The 26,268-nt window shown below is 39.9% G+C and overlaps 1 protein-coding gene across 1 annotated transcript in view; it reads right to left on the bottom strand.

Annotated features, from left to right (window-relative positions):
* The window catches only part of MARCHF5 (membrane associated ring-CH-type finger 5), a 62,552-nt gene that overhangs the window by 14,299 nt on the left and 21,985 nt on the right, over positions 1 to 26,268 (bottom strand). The gene's annotated exons all lie outside the window — the stretch shown is intronic.

The following is a 26,268-nucleotide window of genomic DNA, read 5'->3' as shown; positions in this document are numbered from 1 at the left end:
TTTTTTTTGAGATGGAGTCTCGCTCTGTCGCCCAGGCTGGAGTGCAATGGTGCGATCATGGCTCACTGCAACCTCCGCCTCTTGGGTTCAAGCGATTTTCCTGCCTCAGCGTCCTGAGTAGCTAGGATTACAGGCGTCTGCCACCATGTCCAGCTAATTTTTGTATTTTTAGTAGAGATGGGGTTTCACCATGTTAGTCAGGTTGGTCTCGAACTCTTGACCTCAGGTGATCCACCCGCCTCAGCCTCCCAAAGTGCTGGGATTACAGGTGTGAGCCACCGCACCCGGCCAGCTATTTATTTATTTTTGAGACAGAGTCTCACTGTGTCACCCAGTCTGGGGTGCAATGGTGGGATCTTGGCTCACTGCACCCTCCGCCTCCTGGGCTCAAGTGATCCTCCTGCTTCAGCCTCCCAGGTAGCTGGGATTACAGGCATGTGCCACCACGCCCAACTAATTTTTGTATTTTTAGCAGAGATGGGGTTTCACCCTGTTGGCCAGGTTGGTCTCGAACTCCCGACCTCAGGTGATCCACCCACCTCGGCCTCCAAAAGTGCTGGGATTACAGGCATGAGCCACTGCATCTGGCCCTAAGTTTATTTTTTTAATTTAATTAAAAAAAAAATTTTTTTTTTGAGACAGAGTTTTGCTTTGTTGCCCAGGCTGGAGTGCAGTGGCACAATCTCGGCTCACTACAACCTCCGCCTCCTGGGTTCAAGTGATTCTCCTGTCTCAGCCTCCCGAGTAACTGAGATTACAGGTGTGTGTGAGCTACCAAAAAAATATGAAAACTTCTTAGAAATGTGTAAGAATTATTACCTACCTTCTGGGAGCTTATAATCTAAAGGCAGATGCTATACACAAAAACTGTTTATTTTCCCTATACAAATAAATTAACATAGGATTCTGATGATAAAATAATGAAACATGTAAGAACAAAGCATCCATCTATGGAGCCTCTGATCAAGACTCCCTGCTGATCACTGGAGCCAATAATATCGCTATGTCACTGTATGAAGACAGACTATACATTGTAAAGTAGAGAGAACATTAGAAGAGATGTCAAAGGACCTGTCATTTATAATACGTATAGCATATTTACTTATTACTGTCAAGCTCTAACTTACATAACATTTAAAACAATGATAAGGTATCTTCCGGGACCAGAGAGATGAAATAAGTCTAATTTAGTGCACACCAACTCTATATCCGCTAATAAATAGTTAGCATTTCTTGAGGGTCTATAAGAGACTATGTGCTGTGCCAAAGGCATTATTACATGCATCATTATTTAATCTCAGAATATAGTGCTGAATTCTCAAAACATACAAATTTGCTGGGTTAAGTTTATAACTCCTTCAGAAAGCACAATAAAAGTCATCTTAGTCACCAAAGATCCCTCAAATGCTAGTAGTAGAAGTTAAAGACCGTAAGTATATATAAAACCTCAGCACTTCAACCTTCGTATGGTTGATAATTCGATTTTTATTTTGAGACAGGGTCTTGCTCTGTCACCCACACTAGAGTACAGTGGCATGATTATGGCTCACTGCAGCCTTGACCTCCCCAGCTCAAGCGAGCCTCCCACCTCAGCCCCCAAGTAGCTAGGACCACAGATGTGCACCACCATGCTTGGCTAATTTTATTTATTAAAAAAAATTTTTTTTTTTTTGGTAGAGATGGGGTCTCCCTGTGTTGCCCAGGCTGGTCTGGAACTCCTAGGCTCAAGCAATCCTCCCACTTCAGTTTCCCAAAGTGCTAGGATTACAGGCATGTGCCACCATGCCTGGCCTGGTAATTTTTTAATCAGAAAACTGAAGCCATAAGAGAACATTTATCGATGCTCTCCAGCACATGTACCCATCAACCAATATTCCACCCATCTGAAGTCAATCCCCTCACTTATGCACTAGATGATCCTATCCCCTCACCAACTCAAGGCCACAGCTTCAGCAATTATCTCCCACTATCCTACATAATTTCTCCCTACTCTTTACTGGATCCTCATCAAACAAACATGCTATTATTTCTTCAGTGTTAAAAAAAAAAATTAAAACCAAATTATTTTCTTGAGCCTTTTTGCCCCACTGCTTCATTTCATTGCTCCCTTTGCAACAAAATTCCCCAGAAGAATTGTATATGTTTTATTTATTTTTATTTTTTTTGAGACGGAGTTTTGCTCTTGTTGCCCAGGGTGGAATGCAATGGCACGATCTCGGCTCACTGCTGCAACCTCTTGCCTCCTGGGTTCAAGCGATTCTCCTGCCTCAGCCTCCTGAGTGGCTGGGATTACAGTTATGTGCCACCACGCCTGGCTAATTTTGTAGTTTTAGTAGAGACAGGGTTTCTCCATGTTTGTCAGATTGGTCTTGAACTCCGACTTCAGGTGATCCGCCCGCCTCAGCCTCCCGAAGTGTTGGGATTACAGGCGTGAGCCACTGCGCCCGGCCCTCTCTCTCTCTCCTTAGTTTTGAACCCACTCCACCAAAACTGCTTATCAAGGTCACTAGCAACCTCCATTTAGCCAAATCTAATCTCAGTTTTCCTTTTTTTTTTTGAGACAGAGTCTCACTCTGTCACCCAGGCGGAAGTGCAATGGCGTCATCTTGGCTCACTGTAATTTCTGCCTCCTGGGCTCAAGCAGTCCTCTGCTTCAGCCTCCCAAGTAGCTGGGACTACAGGTGTGCACCACCACGCCTGGCTAACCTTTGTATTTTTTGCAGAGATGAGGTTTCGCCACGTTGCCTAGGCTGGTCTCAAATTCTTAGGCTCAAGCGATCTGCCCACCTTGGCCTTCCAAAGTGCTGGGATTACAGGAGTGAGCCACTGGGCCAATCCCAGAACATCTCTCGTTTTTCTTTCTATTTCACTACTCAATTTTCAGTCTCCTTTGCTGGTTCTTTCTCTTTTTAGACATGGAGTCTCACTATTATATTGCCCAGGCTGGCTTAACCCCTGGCTGAAGTGATCCTCCCATCTAAGCCTCTTGAGTAGCTGAGACTACAGGTGTGTGCCACCATGCCCCTTCCTCTTCTTCTTGACCTCAATGAAGCCCACCCTACGAACCCCTACTTCATCACACTCCCCATTTGATTACCTTGCTCTATTTTTCTTTTTCCCAAAGCACTTATCACATAACATACCCTAATTTACATATTAATTATGTTTCCACTTAGTGTAACAGAGGTTGGGAAACTAGGGCCCATATGCTAAATTCAGACATCTGCCTGTTTTTGTAAATTAAGTTTTATTGGAACATGGGCACATGCAAAGTCTAAAATATTTACTATCTGGTTCTTTACAGAAAGGTTTGCTGACTTTTGCATTGGAAAATAAGCTCCAGGCTGGGCGTGGTGGCTCCCACCTGTAATCCCAGCACTTTGGGAGGCCAAGGTGGGCGGGTCACCTGAGGTCAGGAGTTTGAGACCAGCATGGCTAACATGGTGAAACCCCGTTTCCACTAAAAATACAAACAATTAGCCGGGCGTGCTGGTGCGTGCCTGTAATCCCAGCTACTCAGGAGGCTGAGGCAGAAGAATCGCTTGAACCTGGGAGGCAGAGGTTGCAGTGAGCTGAGATGGCACCATTGCATTCCAGCCTGGGCAACAAGAGTGAAACTCCATCTCAAAAAAAAACAAAAAAACAAAAACAAACCTCCAAAGGGAAAATGATCTTTGTTTTCATCATTGATTTACCCCAAGTTCCTACTACTCTCAATCATTTGTTGAACTGAATTGTCTTGTACTTGGAACCACCTACTGATGGAGTAAAGCAATATAATTCCTTAAAAAAAAATTCAAATATTTGAATGAAAGCATAATTCCTAAAATATAACCCATCACTATTACTTTTATCTATCATGAACAGTGACAGCCTACAGATGTTTGAATTGTTTTTCTTGTTTTTCCTTGGAAGATCTCAGAAGCTTCTAACAAGCTCAATTTTCTTCCTGAATCATTGGGTGTGAATTCTTTTGAATAAGAAAAAAAAGTCTTCATATTTCCTCTTTGGAAATTTTCTACCCATCTCTTGTGTTATAGGCAAAAGATGTACCAGATAAAATGGAGGCAAAGGTTGCATTTTATAGCACCTAATTCTAGTTTTTCTGACAAAATTCTGTCTTGGCTTTTCTCTTAAGTTTACTTTGTCTAAATCTCTTAAGGCTTTTCCAGACACTAGTCTAAGATTAGCTTAATACTTAAAAGAAAAGATAAATGCCTAGTGCTAAGCATACCATTAGAATAATAAACTGCCACCCAGGGGAGGTATTTCTGAGAGCTAAAGACTATCTGGCAAGCTATTTGGTGAGTAAGAACAATCACTGAAATCTTTTGGAGGACAGTCTCTAATTCATACTCCTCCTATGAAGTTTATGTGCTACTATCTCATGACTTGGGGCCAGGGGTCGTAAACTTAGGAAAAAAGCAATATTTACTAGATTCTTATTGCTGTCAGATTACACCACAAAAAGTTATGGGAAGTAGAAAAAGGCAAGACAGCAGCCTTTGAAAACCTTAATTCTGGTGGAGAGGAAGAACTATAATAAATGTACCTTACAAGTTAAATATATAAGGGCGTGAGAAAGTTTCAATATTTTCAAAAGGTATTATTGAATTTTTAATGCCTTAGTGGGCCTCAACACTTATGTTTCTAATAGCACTGTATTTACATAACGAATGGCAACTGAAGCTTTGTATAAATATTAAGTTTTGAAAATCTATTAATTTAAAGGGCACCAGAGAAGCTTGCAATTAGCAGGGAAACTATTACTTCTTTTGTATAATAAAGAAGCTTTTGTAAAGAGAACAACTACACCCTAATATTCTGGGTAAATTCAAATTTTCACGTTTCAGACATGAATGACATAAAAAAGTGAGCTGAGAACTACTGGGGCTTGTAAGTCAATGTCTACTAAAAAAGAAGTAATCAGTTTTGTCTGGCAGACATAGCAAACAAAAGTAGATTTTTGCTGCCACTGTAATATAAATTAAAATTTATATTTTGGCTGCTAAAGGTACACCTTGGAAGTTCAGAAGTCAATGACTGAAGGGCAGGTAGGTAATACTTAATGTTCAGCATTTGCTGGCATTGCTTATAATAACACCCAGAACTCCTAGAGGCTAGTCAAGTGAAGCTGTTGGAGTGGAGAAGAAACAAAGAAATATGTAACTGGTTGTGATCAATTAGTTGTAAATACCAATGCACTTGGACTGGCAGAGAAACATAATTCTATACTTTGTTGTGCGAAAGTTTCTAACACAGAACATGATTTAATGAGCATAAACAGGTACTTTACAAGACAACCTGGTATAAGTTTCTGAGACGATAAGTTCCTTCTGTTAAGTGGCCAATAATTTATAAAAGAGATTCAACAAGCAAGACAGACTGCTCACAGAAGCCACTCAAGTTCCCATGTTTTTTCTGTTTGCTTTTTGCTTTGCATTGAACTGATTTCGACCTAGACCAAACTCAAATGCCAACTTTCTTCCGAGACAGAGTCTCGCTCTATAGCCCAGGCTGGAGTGCACTGGCGCAATGTCAGCTCACAGCAACCTCTGCCTCCCGGGTTCAAGCGATTCTCCCACCTCAGCCTCCCAAGTAGCTAAGACTACAGGTACATGCCACCACACCTAGCTAATTTTTTTATTTTTAGCGGAGATGGGGTTTTGCCATGTCACCCAGGCTGGTCTAGAACTTCTGGTCTCAAATGATCCACCCGCCTCGGCCTCCCAAAGTGATGGGATTACAGGCATGAGGCACTGCACTCGGCCCTCAAATGGCAACTTTCTAAAGCTAAGACACCAACCCCATTTTCAGAGCCACCCAGGAGTACAGATTTTTGAGGCCACTGACAGTTTAACAATATAAACTTTCATCCTTGCTCCAAGTCTGTTTGCTACATGTCTGGAATGTCCTGTCCTTACTTTGATTAAATCTGTATAAAAATCCAACTTCTCAGCAAAGACTAACTTAACTTGATAGAGGCTGACTATCCCACCCTGTCCATGTCCCATGAGGCTTCCTTTACATACTACCCCACAAAATACACTTACCCCTTTGCTTGTGCATAATGTTAGTACTTTATGTTCTTGTTCAATGTTTGTTCAGTTGTCTCAATATCCTTTATGTCTGTCCATGTCAGCATCATCTTAGACTGAAAACTCCCAGGGGGCAAGGGCCATGTCTGTTTAACTCGTTTTGTACAGTGCCTAGGACAGAACCATGTACAGATAGGTGCTTAAAAAATGCTTTTTAATGATGATTGGCATCACTCTCAAGGACCCTCTAGGCCACAGCTATCTCAGCACATGGTACTTGGCAGTATGGGGCACTTTGGCCTTTTCTACAAGGCACTGGAATATAATGGCACAGGACCTAGCCACAGTACTCTGTGGCCAGTACTTGACTCAATCTGTTGTTAAATGGACATTTTAAGGAAAAAAAAAAAAAGTATTAATTATATGGTCCCAAGCCAACAAACGTGAAATTTTTTTTCTTTTTTTTGGCAAGACGGAGATTTACTCTTGTTGCCCAGGCTGGAGTGCAATGGTGCGATCTTGGCTCACCGCATCCTCCGCCTCCCAGGTTCAAGCGATTCTCCTGCCTCAGCCTCCCGAGTAGCTGGGATTACAGTCATGTGTCACCATGCCTGGCTAATTTTGTATTTTTAGTAGAGACGGGGTTTCACATGCCCAGGCTGATCTTGAACTCCTGACCTCAGGTAATCCGCCCACCTTGCCCTCCCAAAGTGCTGGGATTACAGGCGTGAGCCACCGCACCCGGCCAACAAATGTGAATTTTATTGAAGATATCAAGTAATACAACAAACTTGATTAAAAGTATGTGGGAGGCTGGGTGCGGTGGCTCACGCCTGTAATCCCAGAACTTTGGGAGGCTGAGGCAGGTGGATCACAAGGTCAAGAGATTGAGACCATCCTGGCCAACATGGGGAAACCCCGTCTCTACTAAAAATACAAAAATTAGCTGGGCATGGTGGCGTGTGCCTGTAATCCCAGCTACTTGGGAGGCTGAGGTAGGAGAATCACTTGAACCCAGGAGGTGGAGGTTGCAGTGAGCCAAGATTGCGCCATTGCACTCTAGCCTGGGCAACAAGAGCCAAACTCCGTCTCAAAAAAAAAAAAAAAAAAAAAAGGGGAATCCTAATGAGATAGTAAAGAGTTTTACCTCTTTCTCTAGCATTCCCCACTGTTTTAAACACTACACTTTGGAGGCTAGGTCCAAGAGCCCCAGAAAAGTCGCTTATGTAAGTTTCATCTCTGATTGACTGCTCTGCTGGTAGTCTGAGATTTCACCATCTTTATATAAGAACAAACATCCTGCAAACTTACGCTGTAAGTTACTTTGCTTAATAACAAAAGGTTAATCATTAGATTGTAAAGAAGGGATATGTTCTTGGACAACTTTTTAGATAACTAAGTTAATTATATATATTTTATTGTAGAAATGGTATCTTGCTATGTTGCCCCAGCTGGTCTCAAACTCTTGGCTTCAAGTGACTGGCATCCCAAAGTGCTGGGATTATAGACATGAGACACCATGCCTGGTCCAAAATAGTATCTGACCAAAAAAAGAAAAAAAAAAGGACCCACAAACAAACCAACTAACCCAAACAACCCTGAAGAATAAAAGACTTAAGGTCAAAGCAGATGAGTGATTATATATATACATATATATATATGATTATATATACACATATATACATATATATGATTATATATACACATATATATGATTATATATAAAAATATATATGGTACATAGTTATATATGCTATATCTATGAATTCATATATTGCATTTCCATGATTAATCACTGAAGATCACCACAGTAGTTCCTTATGATTATATAATTTATGCCAAGGGAAATTTTAAATTTATACTCATAAAATAATAGGCTACAGAATACTTGTGAGCTGTAAGGTCAACTACTAAGTACTTATTAAGCATCTATTGTAAACACATTTTACTATGTATTAAAATAAATGTAAATTATATTTAACACACTAGCTGCTGCCCCCTAGGAGTCTACAATCTAGTTAGGGACAAACAATATACATAAAACAACTGAAAACTTCTAAGGCAAAATTAATAAAGATATGATAGTATGGTACAAACTATACAGATGTTAAGAAAATTTTAGGTAAAGATTATGGGGGGGGGAGGAGGTAAGGATACAAACAGTTTTTTTAAATTGCTGTTTGTTTTGTTTGTTTTTTTTTTTAAATAAATGAATCTTGACCTAAACTTGAAGTCTCTGATGTGAAAAGAAGGCCAATTCCAAGTGAAGAAGAAAAAGCACAACTGAATCAAGGTAAAACCAAGCAGGGCATGCTAAGAAGAGCCTTCTAACTGGAAGTGAAAGACTTTGCTGAAAAAAATCACCACCACCAATCATCCTTTATTAACACATAAAAACAGCTGGCAGCACTAATTATGCACATACTACATATATGCCAGTTAACTGTATAACACAGTCTTTTTTTCTTTAAACATATGTGTATATTTTTCACATTTTCCATGATGATAATATAATTGTTCTTATTAATAAGAAAAACTGTATTTTAGAAAAGAACAATGAGTTATAAACTTCAGGTAACCATTACCCTGAGGAAGGTAACCTGACATTACCACTGAATTTTCTTCTTCCCTGTATATGAGAAGGTTGTGTATTAGGCTCATCAGGCTGTAACAAAACAAGGTGGGTAAGGATTAGGTTGGGTCTGCTGTGTGAATTGGGACAAAGTGCCATCTCTGGGCCTGAATTTCTGCATCTGTACAATGAAGGTGTTACGTATATCAGAGTTTTTGTAAAAATTAAAATAATTCATATGAAGCTCTTAGTACTTAATGTTACGTAGTAACGATCTTGTGTCAGCTATTATTTCTTCCAGTTCTAAACTATATGGTCACCCCAAAATGGCAAACGATGTTAAACATTATAGGACAGTGGAGTAGAAGGCATAATCAAAGACAGCAGATGTCTGAGAAAAAGCTTGTGGTATATAGCTCTGGAATACAAATAAGACAATTTCAGGAAATCCTCAGGTGAGAAATAAAGAATAGGTGCCCTTTTCCTTAAAGATGCAGGACAAGGAGCAAAGGAAGGAGTCAAAGGAGCCAAGAAATCTGGAAATGTAAAGGGAAAATGAAGACATCAAGAGAATTTAGATTCTCTTGATAAAGAGCAGTTATCTTCCCCTCCTTTTAAAAAAAGATTGTATAGTTATGTTTTGGACCTGTAATTCAGCTACTTTTATTCATATACAGTGTGTACCCAGAAAGTCTCACACTGTTGAAAGATACTTCTTAAAACTAATCTACTTTTAAGACTTAGGGAGCAAGACCAAACATGATCCAGCAGTAAACAAAAGAAACTCTTATTCTGAAGGTATCCTAGTCATTTGCCTCACAAGAAGGTAACCAATGAGGGCTACAAAAGACTAAATGAAGGGCCAGGCATGGTGGCTCATGCCTGTAATCCCAGCACTTTTGGAGGCCAAGGCGGGTGAATCACCTGAGGTCAGGAGTTTAAGACCAGCCTGGCCAACCTGGTGAAACCCCGTCTCTAATAAAAATACAAAAGTTAGTTGGGCGTGGTGGTGGGAGCCTGTAATTCCAGCTACTCGGGAGGCTGAGGCAGAACTGCTTGAACCCGGGAGGCGGAGGTTACAGTGAGCCAAGATTGTGCCATTGCACTCCAGCCTGGGCAACAAGAGCAAATCTCTGTCTCAAAAAAGACTAAATGAGTTCTCTAACTATAAACTTTGACAACAAAGATTATTCAAAGACTAAATCACTATGGAATAGGACTTAGGTTTTTAAATTTTTCTTTATTTTGATCATACATAGGAACTTCTATATAGCAAAGTAAAAAGAAAACATTTCTCTGAAGGCGAAGTGTAAATATTATTAGAAACTTTTATTAATATGAAGAGAGTACTTGAGTTCTTAAGTCCATATTTGTTTTTTAGGTAGTGAAATAAGCCAATGATATATTTTATGAGCAGGCAGAAAAGAAATAGGTTGAGTTCATGTGAGTGACAGAAGGCCATGTGGCTAGAGGAAAAACAATGGGGAGTATTTTTATGGAGTAACTGATACCTTGGGATTTATCAGTCAAAAATGTAAAACCCCCATAAAATTGAAGCCATGAAGTTTTAAGTTTGGGGAAAATATATTTCTTACTCTATAGTACCCTTTTACAATCTAAGTATTCTTACTTTAAAATGGTTTAGCCTCCTCACTGATAAAGAAATGTGTATTAAAACTACAATAAGTTATCTTTTCTTAACAGACTGGCTAAAATCTCAGTTTGCTAACACATCCTACTGGCAAAGCATGAGGAAATAGGCACACTCACATATTGCAGGTGAATACACAAAATGATTCAGCACCTGTGGAAGGAACTTTGGCAATAACCAGCAAAATTCTATGTTCAATTTACCCTCTGACTCAGCAATCTCTTCTTGATTGATAACATAAATTTTCTAAGCCAATAAATGAAGAAAGAATGAAAACATTAGAATGACAATGTTTTGTATTACTTAATGAAACAATGGACCTAGAGGCAATGAAAAATAAATTATCAATCTCTGCTAAAACTAGGTGGAAATGAATAGGCAACTTTATTGAATGGATCAGGCTGATAACACCTATACACACTGATCGGTCTTACCATAAAAAGAACAACAACTACACATTATGTGCCTTGTGATGTGATGCAATAAGAAGCACACAAACTATCTATCAGATATCCCTGTAAAAAAAAAAAAAAAAAAAAAAAAAAAAAAAAATATATATATATATATATATATATATATATATATATATATATATATATTAACCTCACTGACAAGATCTAAACACCAGTTTACACAAACTGCAGGGGATAGGGCAACATATTAAACAGCCAAGTGTTCGTAGTGTATCAGCATAACAAAGCCCAGGAAATGAAAAATTCCATCATAGCAAAAAAAGGAAAAATGTCTAATATAACTCTACTCAGAGTTCTACAAAATGAGAATGGAAAGAATGGGGGGAAAGCAATATCTGAAGAGATAAAAGCCAAGACTTTTCAAGAATAACCACTTAGGTAGAGAAATAAAGCATAAAACTTAAAGGAAAAAGTAGGACAAATAGAATGCACAAAATCTGATGATAAAAATCCAGCTATATCAGTATCACAATAAATGTAAAAAAGAACCCAAAAGAATTAAAAATAAAAGGATGAGAAGAGATAAACAGGGCAAAATCAACACCACCATTGAAAAAGCTGGCAAAAAAGGGCAAAAAAAAAAAAAAAAAAAGTAACTTTACAGTGGAGAAATGTGGCAAACACTACAACAGCCAAATAATCAAGGTCATAGCCAAGAGGAGTGTAAGGAGACATGACTAAATGTAATGTGGTATCTTGGATAAGATTCTGGAACAGAATAAAGACATGTGAATTACATTTAGTCATGTCTCCTTACACTCCTCTTGGCTATGACAGTTTCTCAGACTTCTTTGCTTTTGATGACCTTGACAATCTTGAGGAGTACTGACCAGGTATTTTGTATAATATCCCTCAACTGGAATTTGTCTGGTGTTTTTCTCATTATCTCTTGGAGTTAGGAGTTTCAGGGAAGAAGACCAGAGAGGCAAAGTGCAATTTTCATTGCATCAGATCAAATGTACATAATACCTACATGAGTCATTACTGGTGATAATGACCTTGATTATTTGGCTGTTGTAGTGTTTGCCACATTTCTCCACTGTAAACTTACTTTTTTTTTTCCCTTTTATGCTAGCTTTTTCAATGGTGTTGTTGACTTTGCCCTGTTTATCTCTTCTCACATGAAACTGTGATATATTCCTTTTCCACAAATGAAATATTTCATAATAAAAGAGAAAAAAAATACCTGAGTGAGCATTCTGCTGAGCTTTGGTCAATGCTAAGGCAGCAGATATAACTAGTTCTGTGTATTGATAGCAGCATGTTGGCAAAGGCAATGGGGAAGCAGGCACTCCAATACACTGTTGGGAGATTAAATGGGTGTAATCTCTACAAAAGCCAATTATAGGATATCCATTATGTTATAAATGTACGTACCTTTGACCCAGTAATTCTATTTCTAGTCATTTATCTTACAGATGTATTTGCACACATGCATAAAATTATTTCCCAAAGTTGTTTATGAAAGTACTGTCTGTAACAGTGAAAGACTGGAAACAAGCCTGTATGTCCATCAATGGAGGAAGACTGATTATATAAGTAATCATACATCTATGTATGAACACAGTTTTTTTTTAAAAAAGCTCTTTATCCAGGCTACTTTTAATAGAAAAAAAAAAAAAAGCTCTTCATACATGAATACAAAATGGTATCTACGATATACTGCTAAGAAAAAAAAAAAAAGTTTAGGCAACCTTGCCCTCTAGTTTCTGATGTGTTCAAATGATAGGAGAGACCAGAACATCAGAGAGTGGTAAAAGTGTTAAAGAAAGTTTTTTTCCCTGGTTCCCTCATTGCAAGTAGCTTGCAAGTAGCTTGCTAAACCCTGGGTACTTCCCTCTCCCTTGATGTTCCTTTAACTCTTACGTTTGTAGATTCTGTGTAAGTGTAGGGAGAGAGGGAGAGGAGAAGAATGAAGGAGAGAGAAGAAAAAGAGAAACAAACTGCAATGAAATACCAGAAATTTATAACGATAGTTATAATTTATAACCAAGTAAGAAAACTTACTTGGCACCATGGCTGGCAGACATAGTAGAAAGACTTTTCATTAAATATCCTACTGTACCTCGTGTCTTTGAATTTTTGACTGTGTCAATGCATTACCTGGGGGAAAAATATAAACTTAAACATCAAATGAGTTAAAAAAAAAAAAAACAACTGCTTATGAGATATTGCAGTTGCTCCATCTTCTCTTTGATGTATTTGCTATTCCTTTCCATTTCTAGCAAAGCAAATATCAAGAAAGAAAAGAGACCAGGCCATTTGTTAGTGCAAGCACCTAGCTATCATTTTGTTTTTTGGCAATACACTTGTCTTTCAATTCTAGTGGTACCAACTCATAAAATTTTTGTTACTTACACACCATTTGTGTAATTTATTAACAGTCTCTCAAATTAATTCAAATTCACATTATCTCTATTAGTTCTTATGGTACTAGAAACTACTTATCCATATGTGGCCTATTAGCTGACTCACTGAGTGACAGTAACAAGAAATTTGCCAATGTAAAATTCTGGCTCCTTGCTTTATTTGCTGGAAGCCCATGGGCTTCCATTACATAAATTTGCTGAGTCTACTTCTTATCTACAAACTGAGGACAATATCTATTATGCAGAGCTTTCGAGAGGTTTAAATAATATAGGCAAAGTGATCGACATAGTGCCTAGAATGAAACAGAGAATGGAAGAATAGGCAATAGGGGCCTATTAGCAAATGATAGCTATTGATATTTATTGTAAAATAAAATAGTTACAACTATTAATTTTATATCCTAGATTCTCTAGGAAGGTTTCTCCCAGGAATTGGTCCTATTCATCCCTAGTGAAAATCTTTCCCTTCTAAGCATTTACACTCCACTTAACATTTGACAACCACTTTTTGAGGATGGTTACTGGTAAAATTCTATATAAGAAGTTTCAATTAATGTTTAGTTATAAGAGCAACAATAAAATAAGAGTAGCTGGGCACGGTGGCTCATGCCTGTAATCCCAGAACTTTGGGAGGCCAAGGCAGGCGGATCACTGGAGATCAGGAGTTTGAGACCAGCCTGGCCAACATGGTGAAACCTCATCTCTATTCAAAATACAAAAAATTAGCCAGGTGTGGTGGTGCACACCTGTAATCCCAGCTACTCGGGAGGCTGAGGCAGGAGAATTGCTTGAACCTGGGAGGCAGAGGTTGCAGAGAGCCAAGATCGTGCAGCTGCACTCCAGCCTGTGCGACACAGCAAGACTCCATCTCAAATAAATAATACATAAATAACAAAATAAAGATGACAAAAATTTAACTTGAAAACTAAGAATTTACTCTTAATGAGATATAAGAGAGCTGAAATGGCTATACGAATATTGGTCAAGGGATTTTTATGACAAAATTGCTATTAGAAACAAAAAAGGATATTTTATAATGGTAAAGGGACAATCCATCAGGATGATGTAACAATTATAAATATGTGCACTTGACCTAACAATTATAAATATGTGCACTTAACAGAGTGCCAAAATAAATTAAGCAAAGACGTATGGAACCAGAGGAACAGGCAATTTAACAGTAATTGGAGACTTCTATGCCCCACTCTCTCTCTCTTTTTATTTAAGACATAAGGTTTTACTCTGTTGCCCAGGCTGGAGTGCAGCGGTGCAATAACAGCTCGTTGCAGTCTGGAACTCTTGGGCTCAGGCAATCCTCCTGCTTCAGCCTCCTGAGCTAGCAGAGACCACAGGCATGTGCCACCATGCCTGGCTAAAGTTTTTCTTTTTTTTTTTTTGTAGAGACAGGGTCTCACTATGTTGCTCAGGCTGGTCTTGAACTCCTAGGCGCAAATGATCCCCCCGCCTCGACCTTCCAAAGTGCTGGGATTATAGGCACAAGCCACCACTCACCACTCTATTTTAAATAATAAACAGGTAAAAGATAACAAGGAAATAGAATACTTCAAAATACCAGAATCAACTAGACATTTATAGAATACTCCAACAGCAGCAGAATACATGTTTTTCTCAAGTGCACATGGAACATTCTCCAGGATAAACCTATGTTAGGCCATTAAAAAAAGTTTTAATATAGTTAAAAAATCAGACAGAGTATGCTCTCTGATCACAATGAAATAAAAAAAAATCAGTAACAGAAGGACATCTGGGAAATTTACAAATATGTGAAAATTAAACACTACAATCCTAAATAATCAGTGAGTCAAAGAAGAAATCACAAGAAAAATTAGAAAATATTTTGAGATAAATGAAAACCCAACAAAAATTATGATATACAGCTAAAGCAGTGCTTAGAGGAAAACTTCTAGTTGTAAATGACATTAGAAAATGAGAGGCCGGGTGCGGCATGAGGTCAGGAGATCAAGACCATCCTAGCTAACACAGTGAAACCCTGTCTCTACTAAAAATACAAAAAAATTAGCCGGGCGTGGTAGCAGGCGCCTGTAGTCCCAGCTATTCGGGGGGCTGAGGCAGGAGAATGGCGTGAACCCAGGAGGCAGAGCTTGCAGTGAGCCAAGACTGTGCCACTGCACTCTAGCCTGGGCAACAGAGCGAGACTCCGTCTCATAGATAGATAAATAAATAGAAAGAAAGAAACAAAGAAAAGGAGAAAGATTAAGAGAATGAGAAGACGACCAAGGAGAAAAGATCTGCCCAAGACATCTGACAAAGAACTTTTATCCCAAATATCCAAAGAACTCTTAAAGGTCAACAATGAGAAAACTATCACTCTGATTTTAAAGTGTACACCTCATCAAAGAAGATATACAGATGGCATATAAACAAATGCAAAGATGTTTCACATCATATATCATTAGAAAATTTCAAATTAAAATGAGATACCTCTATACATCTATCAGAATGACCCAAATCAAAAACACTGGCAAGGATGTGGAGCAACAGGAACTCCCATCCATTGCTGGTGAAAATGCAAAATGGTACATGGTACAGCCACTTTGGAGGATAGTTTCAAGGCTTCTTACAAAACTAAACATACTTGTATCATACAATCCAGCAATCACGCTCCTTGGTATTTACCCCAATGAGTTGAAAATTTATGTCCACACAAAATGCTGTACATGGATGTGTACAGCTTTATTCATAATAGCCAAAACTTGGAAGCAACCAAGATGTCTTTCAGTACATGAATGGATAAACTGTGGGACATCCAGACAATGTAAGAGTATTCAGTACTAAAATGAAATGATCTACCAAGCTACAAAAAGACACAGAGGAAATTAAATGCATGTTACTAAATGAAAGACAATCTGAAAAGGCTACATACTGTACGAGTCCAACTATATGACCTTGTGGAAAAGGAAAAACCATGGAGAAAAAAAAAGATGTATGGTGGCCAGGAGCTCGGGGAGGGATGAACAGATGGAGCATAGAGGATTTTTAGGTCAGTGAAACTATTCTGTATAATACTATAATGGTGGATACATGTCATTATACAGTTGTCAAAACCCTGAATCAACCCTTTATACATTATAAATTATACAGTTGTCAAAACCAAGAGTGAACCCTAATGTAAACTATGGACACTCTGGGTGGTAATGATGTGTCAACTTAAGTTCGCTGACTGTAAAAAATGTAACACTCGGGTACAAGATGTTGATAGTGGGGAAAGTAGTGAGCACTCTGTGTGTGTGTGGTCAGGGGTGGAGGCTGGCATATGGTTTACTGTGAACCTAAAAAGGCTCTAAAATCTATTTTAAAATAACAGAAACAGAAAGAGGGGCTGGGTGCAGTGGCATACACCTGTACTCCCAGCTAACCAGGATACTGACGCAGGAAGATTACTTGAGCCCATGAGTTCAAGGCTGCAGTGTACTATGACTGCACCTGTTAACAGCTACTGCACTCCAGCCTGAGCAACATGGCAAGACTGAAAAAGAATAAAGAAGGTGGCTGGGGACCGGTGGCTCACGCCTGTAATCCCAGCACTTTGGGAGTCCAAGGTGGGTGGATCACGAGGTCAAGAGATCAAGACCATCCTGGCCAACATGGTGAAACCCCGTCTCTACTAAAAATATAAAAATTAGCTGGGCATGGTGGTGCACGCCTATAGTCCCAGCTACTCAGGAGGCTGAGGCAGGAGAATTGCTTGAACCCAGGAGGCAGAGGTTGCAGTGAGCTGAGATCATGCCACTGCACTCCAGCCTGGCGACAGGGCGACACTCCATCTCAAAAAGAAAGAAAGAAAAAAAAAAGGGCTAGATGTGATGGTGCACTTTGGGAGGCCTAGCTGGGCTGATTACTTGAGCTCAGGAGTATGAGACCAGCCTGGACAACATGGCAAAACCCTGTCTCTACAAAAAAAAAAAAAAAAATACAAAAACTAGCTGGGTATGGTGATGAGCACCTGCAGTCCCAGCTACTTGGGAGGCTGAGGTGGGAGGATCACTTGAGCCCAGGAAGTCAAGGTTGCAGCAAGCTGAGATTGTGCCACTGCATCCCAGCATGTTTGACAGAGTGAGGCCCTGTCTCAAAAAAAAAAAAAAAAAAAAAAAAAGGACAAAAAGAAAGATCCCAAGTCAACTAATCTTCTACCTTAAGAAACTAAAAGGAGAAACGCAAACTAAACCCAAATCAAGCAGAAGGAAGAAAGGACATAAATATTAGGGTGGATAAAAATGAAACAGAGAATGCAAGAATAGAAAGAAAAAAACTCTGACAAATCTTTTTTTTTTTTTTTTTTTGAGACACAGTTTCACTCTTGTTGCCCAGGCTGGAGTGCAGTGGTGTGATCTCGGCTCACTGAAACCTTCACCTCCTGGGTTCAAGTGATTCTGCTGCCTCAGCCTCCCGAGTAGCTGGGATTATAGGCGCCCGCCACCATGCCCGGCTAATTTTATATTTTTAGTAGAGACGGGGTTTTTCCATGTTGGTCAGGCTGGTCTTGAACTCCCGACCTCAAGTGATCCGCCCTCCTCGGCCTCCCAAAGTGCTGGGATTACAGGCATGAGCCACCACGCCTGGCCAACCCTGACAAATCTTTAGCTAGACTGACCAGAAAAAAAGAGAAGATTCAAATGACTAAAATCATGAATTAAGGAAGGGGCATTACTACCAATCTTACAGAAATGAAAAGGATTATTAAAAAATACTATAAATAACTATATGCCAACAAATTAGATAATATACATGAAATGGACAAATTCGTATGATACAAACTATCAAAACTAATTCAAGAAGAAATAGAAAATCTGAATAGACCTGTAAGTAATGAGATTGAATTAGTAATTAAAACATTTTCCATGAAGAAAAGCCCAGGACCAAATGGCTTCACTGCTCCCAAACATTTAAAACACCAATCCTTCACAAATTCTTTTAAAAAACATAAAGGAGGGATCACTTCCCAACTTATCCTATGAGCCAGTATGATTCCAGCACCAAAACCAAAGATGTCACAAAAGAACTACAGACCAATACCCATTATGAGTACAGACACAAAAGTTCCCAACGAAGTACTAGCAAACATGACCAAGTAGAACTTATCCCAGGAACCCCAGGCGAGTCTAATATGAAAATCAACCAATGTAATATGCCATATTATTAGAATACAGAACAATACTCACATGATTATCAATAGACAGAGAAACAGCATTTGACAAAACCCAACACTTTTTCATGACAAAAGCCCTCAACAAACTACAAATAGACGGGACATCCTCAACCTGATAAAGGCCATCTCTGAAAAACCCAGTTAACATACACTCACGTGTTACTCAATGATGGGTATCCACACACAGGGATAAATGTGTCCTTAGGCCATTTTGTAGTTTTGTGCACATCACAGAGTCGGTATGGTGTAGCCTATTTACACACCTAGGCTATATGGTATAGCCTACTGCTCTTAGCCTACAAACCTGCACAGCATGTTACTGTATTGAATACTGTAGGCAAATATAATACAATGGTATTTGCGTTCCTAAACATAGGAAAGGTACAGTAAAAATATGGTATAAAAGATAAAAGATGGTATACCTGTATAGAACACTTAATCATGAATGGAGCTTCCAAGGCTGGAAGTCTGGAAGTTGCTCTGGGTGATTCAGTGAATGGGTGATGAGTGAATGTGAAGGCCTAAGACATTACTATACACTATTATAGACTTTATACACATTGTACACTTATTACACTGAATTTATAATTTTTAATAATAAATTAACCTTAGCTTACTGTAACTTTTGAACTCTATACACTTTTAACTTTAACTTTGACTATTTTGTATTAACAGCTTAAAACACATATTGTACAGTTGTGCGAAAAATTTTTTATCCTTATTTTATAAGCTTTTTTCTATTTTTAAAATTTATTATTCTTACTTTTTAAACTTTTTTGTTAAAAACTAAGACACAAATACACACATTAGCCTAGGCCTACACAGGGTCAGGATCATCAATTAATATCATTGTCTTCCATCTCTACATCTTGTCCCACTAGAAGGTCTTCAGGGGCAAAAACAAACATGAAGCTACTTTCTCCTATGAGAATAATGCCTTCTTCTGAAACACCTCCTGAAGGATATGCCTGAGGCTGTTTTACAGTTACTTTTTAAGTAAAAGAAGTATACTCTAAAATAATGATAACAAGTGGTTGGATATGGTGGATCATGCCTGTAATCACAGTGCTTTGGGAGGCCAAGGAAGGAAGGCCCCTGTAAGTCAGAATAGAGAAATCAGCCTGGGCAACAAAGCACGACCTTGTCTCTACAAAAAATAAAAAAAAATTAGCCAGGTTTGGTGGCATGCACCTGTAGTCCCAGCTATTTGGGAGGCTGAAGCAGGAGGATCACTTGAGCCCAGGAGTTCAAGATTACAATGAGCTATGATCATGACACTGCACTCCAGCCTGGGTGACACAGTAAGACCCTGTCTCTATATTAAAAAAAATTTTTTTGCAGTAAGCTGAGATTGCGCCACTGCACTCCAGCCTGGGCAACAGAGTGAGACTCTGTCTCAAAAAAAAAAAAAAGAAAAGAAATTTTTTTTTTTTTGTGGCCAGGTGCAGTGGCTCACGCCTGTAATCCCAGCACTTTGGGAGGCCAAGACGGGCAGATCAAGAGGTCAGAAGCTCGAGACCAGCCTGATCAACATGGTGAAACCCCGTCTATACTGAAATACAAAAATTAGCTGGGCACGGTGGCAGGCGCCTGTAATTTCAGCTACTCAGGAGGCTGAGGCAGGAGAATTGCTTGAACCTGGGAGGCGGAGGTTGCAGTGAGCTGAGATTGTGCCACTGCACTCCAACCTGGACAACAGAGTAAGACTCCCTCTCAAAAAAAAAACAAAAACCAAAAAAACAAAAAACAAACACACAAAATTTTTTAAAAGTAATGATAAAAAGTAAAGTAGATACATAAACCAGTAACACAGTCATTTATTACCAAGCATTACGTACTGTATAAAAGTGTTACATGTTATATTTTTATATGACTGCTAGTACAGGTTTGTTTATACCTTCATCACCACAACCAGGTGAATGATGCATTGCACTACTATGTTACCATAGCTACAATGCCACAAGGTGATGGGAATTTTTCGACTCAATTATAATCTTAGGGGACCACCACTGTGGTTGTTATTGACCTAAACATTAAGTACAGTGTAGTACGGCTATAGTTAACGGTGAAAAGTCGTCAGGCACAGTGGCTCACGCCTGTAATCCCAGCACTTTAGGAGGCCGAGGCGGGTGGATCACCTGAGGTCAGGAGTTTGAGACCAGCCTGCCCAACATGGTGAAACCCCAACTCTACTAAAAATACAAAAATTAGCCAGGCTTGGTGGTGGGTGCCTGTAATTCCAGCTACTTGGGAGGCCGAGGCAGGAGAATCACGTGTACCAACCTCTGCAGTAGGCAGAGGTTGCAGTGAGCCGAGATTGTGCCACTGCACTCCAGCCTGGGAGACAAGAGTGAGATTCCATCTTAGAAAAAAAAGAAAAGATTGGATGATTTCCCCCTAAGAACAAGAACAAGATAAGGATGTCTGTTTTTTTTTTTCATTCTTTCTCTCTCCCTTTATTGTTTGTAGCTGCGACCCCAGGTGCACACCACCATACCTGGCTAATTTTTTGTATTTTTTTGTAGAGACTGGGTTTTGCCATGTTCCCCAGGCTGGTCTCGAACTCCTGGGCTCAAGCAATCTGCCTGCCTTGTCCTCCCAAAATGCTGGGATTACAGTTGTGGGCCCCTAGCCATTTTTTTTTTTTTTTTGAGACAGGGTCTCACTCCAGTTGCCCAGGCTGGAGTGCAGTGGCATTCTCCTGATACACTGAAACCTCTGCCTCTCGGGTTCAAGTGATTCTAGCGCCTCAGCCTCCTGAGTAGCTGGGACTATAGGTGTGCTCTTAGACCCGGCTAATTTTTTGTATTTTTAGTAGAGATGGAGTTTTGCTATGTTGCCAAGGCTGGTTTTAAACTCCTGGACTCAAGCAATCTGCCTGCCTCAGCCTCCCAAAGTGCTGGGATTACAGGTATGAGCCACGGCTCCCAGCCAAGGATATCTGCTTTCATCACTTCTATTTAATACTGCACTAAAGGTTATAACCAGGGCAATTAGCCAATAAAATGAAATAAATGATTCACATTGGGCCAGGCATGGTGGCTCACACCTGTAATCCCAGCACTTTGGGAGGCTTAGGCGGGTGGATCACCTGAGGTCAGGAGTTCTAGACCAGCCTGGCCAACATGGTGAAACACTGTCTCTACTAAAACTACAAAACTTAGCTGGGCATGGTGGTGTGTGCCTGTAATCCCAGCTACTGGAGAGGGTGAGACAGGAGAACTGACAGAACCCAGGAGGCAGAGGTTGCAGTGAGCTGAGATCATGGCGCTGTACTCCAGCCTGGGCAACAGAGCGAGACTGTGCCTCAAAAAAAAAAAAAAAAAAGCATTCAGATTGGGAAACAAAAAGTAAAACTATTTCTGTTCAACAATGACATGATCTTATATTAGAAAATCCTAAGGAATCCATCAAGAAGTATCCAAATAATTAAGCAAGTTCAGCAAGGTCACAGGATACAAGGTCAATTTACAAAAATCAATTGTTGCTGATTGTGTTCCAAGACAAAAAGAAAACAAAAATTGTATTCTACATACTTAAACAATCTAAAAACAAAGTTAAGAAAACAATTCCATTTACACAATGTATCAAAAAGAACAAAATATTTAGAAACAAATTTAAAAACTAAAAAAAAAATCTAAAAACTATAAAACAATGTTGAGAGAAGTTAAAGAAAATAAATCTTGCCTGGGCATGGTGGCTCGCACCTGTAATCCCAGGATTTTGGGAGGCCAAGGTGGGTGGATCACCTGAGGTCAGGAATTTGAGACCAGCCTGGGCAACGTGGTGAAACCCTGTCTCTACAAAAAATACAAAAATTAGTCAGGCGTGCTGGCGCATGTCTGTAATCCCAGGGAGGCCGAGGCAGGAGAAACTGCTTGAACCCAGGAGGCAGAGGTTGCAGTGAGCCAACTTCGCACCACTGCACTCTAGCCTAGATGACAGTGCGAGATCCGTCTCAAAAAATAATAATAATAAAAGAAAATAAATCTAGTGTGAATCAGTCCCTTGGGAGTCAAGATCTCTCTACCTTTGAGATGCTCTCCTCTGAATTCTTCTGCCTGAACAAGGTTATTACCAGGTCTCAAAGTTTATGGACAGGTTTTATTTATAAAACAAACTTTTTTCAGTTGGTATTCCTTTCATGTTTTAAAGCAATGGTTTTTAAATTTAATGTGCATAGAAATCACTCAATTATCTCATTAAAATGCACATTTCAGCTGGGTGTGGTGGTTCTTGCCTACATTCTCAGTACTTTGGAAGGCCAACGGGGTTTGGGAGGGGGATCCCTTGAGGCCAGGAAGTTCGAGACTGGGCAACATAGTGATCCCCCTCTCTAAAAAGAAAAAAAAAATTAGCTGCGTGTGGTGGCACATGCCTGTAACCCCATCTACTTGGAAAGCTGAGGCAAGAAGACTGCTTGAGCCCAGGAGTTTGAGGCTGCAGTGAGCTATGATCATGCTGCTGTACTCCAGCGTAGGCAACAAAGCAAAACACTGTCTTTAAAAAATAAAAATTAAAAAAAGCAGACTTCTATTCAGTAGAAGTGGGGTGGAGGAAGGGGGTGGTGTTCTGCATTCCTAATAACTGCCAGACAATGCTAATGTTGCTGGTCCTCAGATCATATTTTGAGTAGCAAGGTTTTAAGTAGGTACATACATACAACTGGCTTGGCTCACCAGAAAAAAAGAAAAAAGCAAACTGTAACATGGGTGGCAAACAGTGAGAAGGATAAAACTCTGACGAATCCTCTTAAGTTTTTCACAACTGAGTACAATAAGTAACTCCCTATTAACAATGAAGAACATACACTTATATTACCTCTTCATTCCTGCCATGACTAAGTACCAGAAAAGATGCAGAATTGGCCAGCTAGCATCATCCAGACTGGGGCTAAATTCATTTGAAAAGTTAAAAAAAATAAACAACACAAAATCTGCTGCATAGAGATCATCCCATAGAATATTAACAATCATCACCTTTCCCTCTCTGTATCTTCTTTTATTCCTTCTTCTAGTCAGTGTTTATCAAGTGTCTTTGGGGACCAATGGCAGTCCCTGGCAATCTATTAACTGGTCTACAGACAGTTTGAGAAAAAAGTGATAAAAGTTTTGATCACAAATATTTCACAAATTTGAGGAGATTATGACTTTCACAGAAATCCTTTTAGGTTCTTTATTGCTGTTACATTCTAAGGATCACCCAAGCTCTACTAGGGTAAGTTAAGAAAACACTATCATAATAAGGAAAATGAAAAGGAAAGGGCTAACATACTTCCACATCGTGTGAGTTGTTTACATTGGTTAAATATGTATTTTATTGTTACTATCATATTGTGTTAAATCCCAAATTTAGGGAAATGAATCAATGGTTCAAAAGAGTAAAAGTGAAAAATACATTTAACTCAGAATGCCATAAATGATAATAGTATGATTTTATAGTGAAGACTGATCTTAGAATGAGCTGTGACCAGTGAACTAGGAGTGATAACTCTGTACTAGGAGACATCCTTGTTCCCACCGTACTGTGATACATTATTAAATAGGGACAAGAAGCCACTGAAGTGTTCATATCATTTTCAACAACTCCAGTAAACCAACCAAAGCCTCCACTATGAATTCTGTCATTAAAAGATCAAAATAATAGTCAAAGGTACTTCTTTTAACAAAACAGATTCAACTACTGTCAGCTGCAAAATTAATGACAAATGTGCTCAGACAGAAACAAAACAATCTACTGGCAAAATTCTATCATCAGATGACACTATCGGACATTACGTGCTACGTGTGTTATACAGAGAGGAAGAACAATTATTATCACAGATGTAGGCTCTTAAGTATTTTGTTTAATGGCTGCATGAAGTCACTAGCGTACAGAGTACGAATCAACTCTTAGTATATACGAATGTAACATATTAATCAAGAAATACAAGCAACGTTTTAAAAGTTTTAGAAGAAGATATTTTCTTTTAACCAACAATTATTTTTGAACCTTGAATTGAAAAGTTGTGCTGGAATCAGCATGGCTAGAGCACTAGCTTTGTGTGCAGCAATGAAGAGCCCACCACCTGAAAGCCAATTCACACATGGCTTCATTTACAGACAACAGCTGGCTTGAGTCATTGTTAATAACTGCATGGAAAATTGCAAATATAATTAAAATTGCAGCCCTTGAATAGGTATCTTCAGCATGTTAAGAATGCAGCGGCAGGCTGGGCACACAGTGGCTCACGCCTGTGATCCTAGCACTTTGGGAGGCCAAGGTAGGTGGATTGCTTGAGCCCAGGAGTTTGAGACAAGCCTGGACAACACAGCAAGACCCGGCCTCTATTTGGGGGTGGGGGAAAAAAAAGCAGCAGCAGCAAATACTCTGTTTTTCTGTTTTGTCAAAAGGAAATATGCTAACAATACCTACTCAAGTGAAGGATATACTTTTTTTTTTCTTTTTTTGAGACAGAGTCTTGCTCTGTCACCCAGGCTGGAGTGCAATGGTGCGAGCTTGGCTCACAGCAACCTCTGCCTCTCAGGTTCACGTGATTCTCCTACCTCAGCTTCCCAAGTAGCTGGGATTACAGGAGCCTGCCACCACGCCTGGCTAATTTTTGTATTTTTAGTAGACGTAAGGTTTCACCATGTTGGCCAAGCTGGTCTTGAACTCCTGATATCAGGTGATCCGCCTGCCTCGGCCTCCCAAAGTGTTGGGATTACAGGCGTGAGCCACCGTGCCCAGTGGATATTCATTTTTTTTTATAACACTGATGTCATTAAAACATATCTATGATTTTAAGCGGCTAACTCAAGTGCCATACCTCTATGACAGACAGTATAGTGACCAGCTTGAACATATCATTTGAGAGCAAAATTATAATTCTCTCTCTCTTTTTTTTTAAGATTGGTTTCACTCTGTCACCCAGGCTAGAGGGTAGTGGCGCAATCATAGCTCAATGCAGCCCCAAACTCCTGGGCTCAAGTGATCCTCCCAGCTGAGCCTCCCGAGTAGCTAGGACTTACAACAGGTGTGCTCCATCACACTTGGCTAATTTTTTTTCTTTTTCTTTTTCTTTTTTGTAGAGAGACAAGGTTTTGCTATGTTGCCTAGGCTGATCCTGAGCTCGTAACCGCAAGCAATCCACCCACCTGAGCCTCAAAAGTGCTGGGATTACAGATGTGAGCTACCATGACTGGCCACAATTCTTTTTTGTTGTTGAGACAGGGTCTCACTCTGTCTCCCAAGCTGGAGTACAGTGGCGCAATCACAGCTCACTGTGGCCTCCACCTCACAGGCTAAGGCAATCCTCCCACCTCAGCCTTCTGAGTAGCTGGGACTACAGGTGTGTGCCACCATGCCCAGCTAATTTTTTTTTGTTATTTTTGGTAGAGATGGAGTTTCACCCTGTTGCCCAGGCTGGTCTCAAGCAATCTACTCGCCCCAGCTTCCCAAAGTGTTGGGATTACAGGTGTGAGCCACTGTGACCGGCCACAATTCTTTTTTTTAGTACGGAGTCTCGCTCTATCTCCCAGGCTGGAGTGCTGTGGCGCTATCTTGGCTCACTGCAAGCTCTGCCTCCCGGGTTTACGCCATTCTCCTGCCTCAGCCTCCCGAGTAGCTGGAACTAGAGGCGCCTGCCACCAAGGCTGGCTAATTTTTTTGTATTTTTAGTAGAGATGGGGTTTCACTGTGTTAGCCAGGATGGTCTCGATCTCCTGACCTCGTGATCCGCCAGCCTTGGCCTCCCAAAGTGCTGGGATTACAGGTGTGAGCCACCACGCCCGGCCTGGCCACAATTCTTAGTAACAAAATATGCAGACTAGATAATGATACAAATGGCTTAACCAAAGAGTTTTACTCTTTTCTTTTTTCTTTGAGATGGAGTCTCGGCTCTGTCGCCCAGGCTTGTGTGCAGCGGCACGATCTTGGCTCACTGCAACCTTTGCCTCCTGGGTTCAAGCAACTCTTCTGCCTCAGCCTCCCGAGTAG

The sequence above is a fragment of the Pan paniscus genome, chromosome 8 (genome assembly GCF_029289425.2).
Source record: "Pan paniscus chromosome 8, NHGRI_mPanPan1-v2.0_pri, whole genome shotgun sequence".
In the NCBI taxonomy this organism is placed as follows: domain Eukaryota; kingdom Metazoa; phylum Chordata; class Mammalia; order Primates; family Hominidae; genus Pan; species Pan paniscus.
This window is presented reverse-complemented; position numbering and strand designations above follow the sequence as displayed.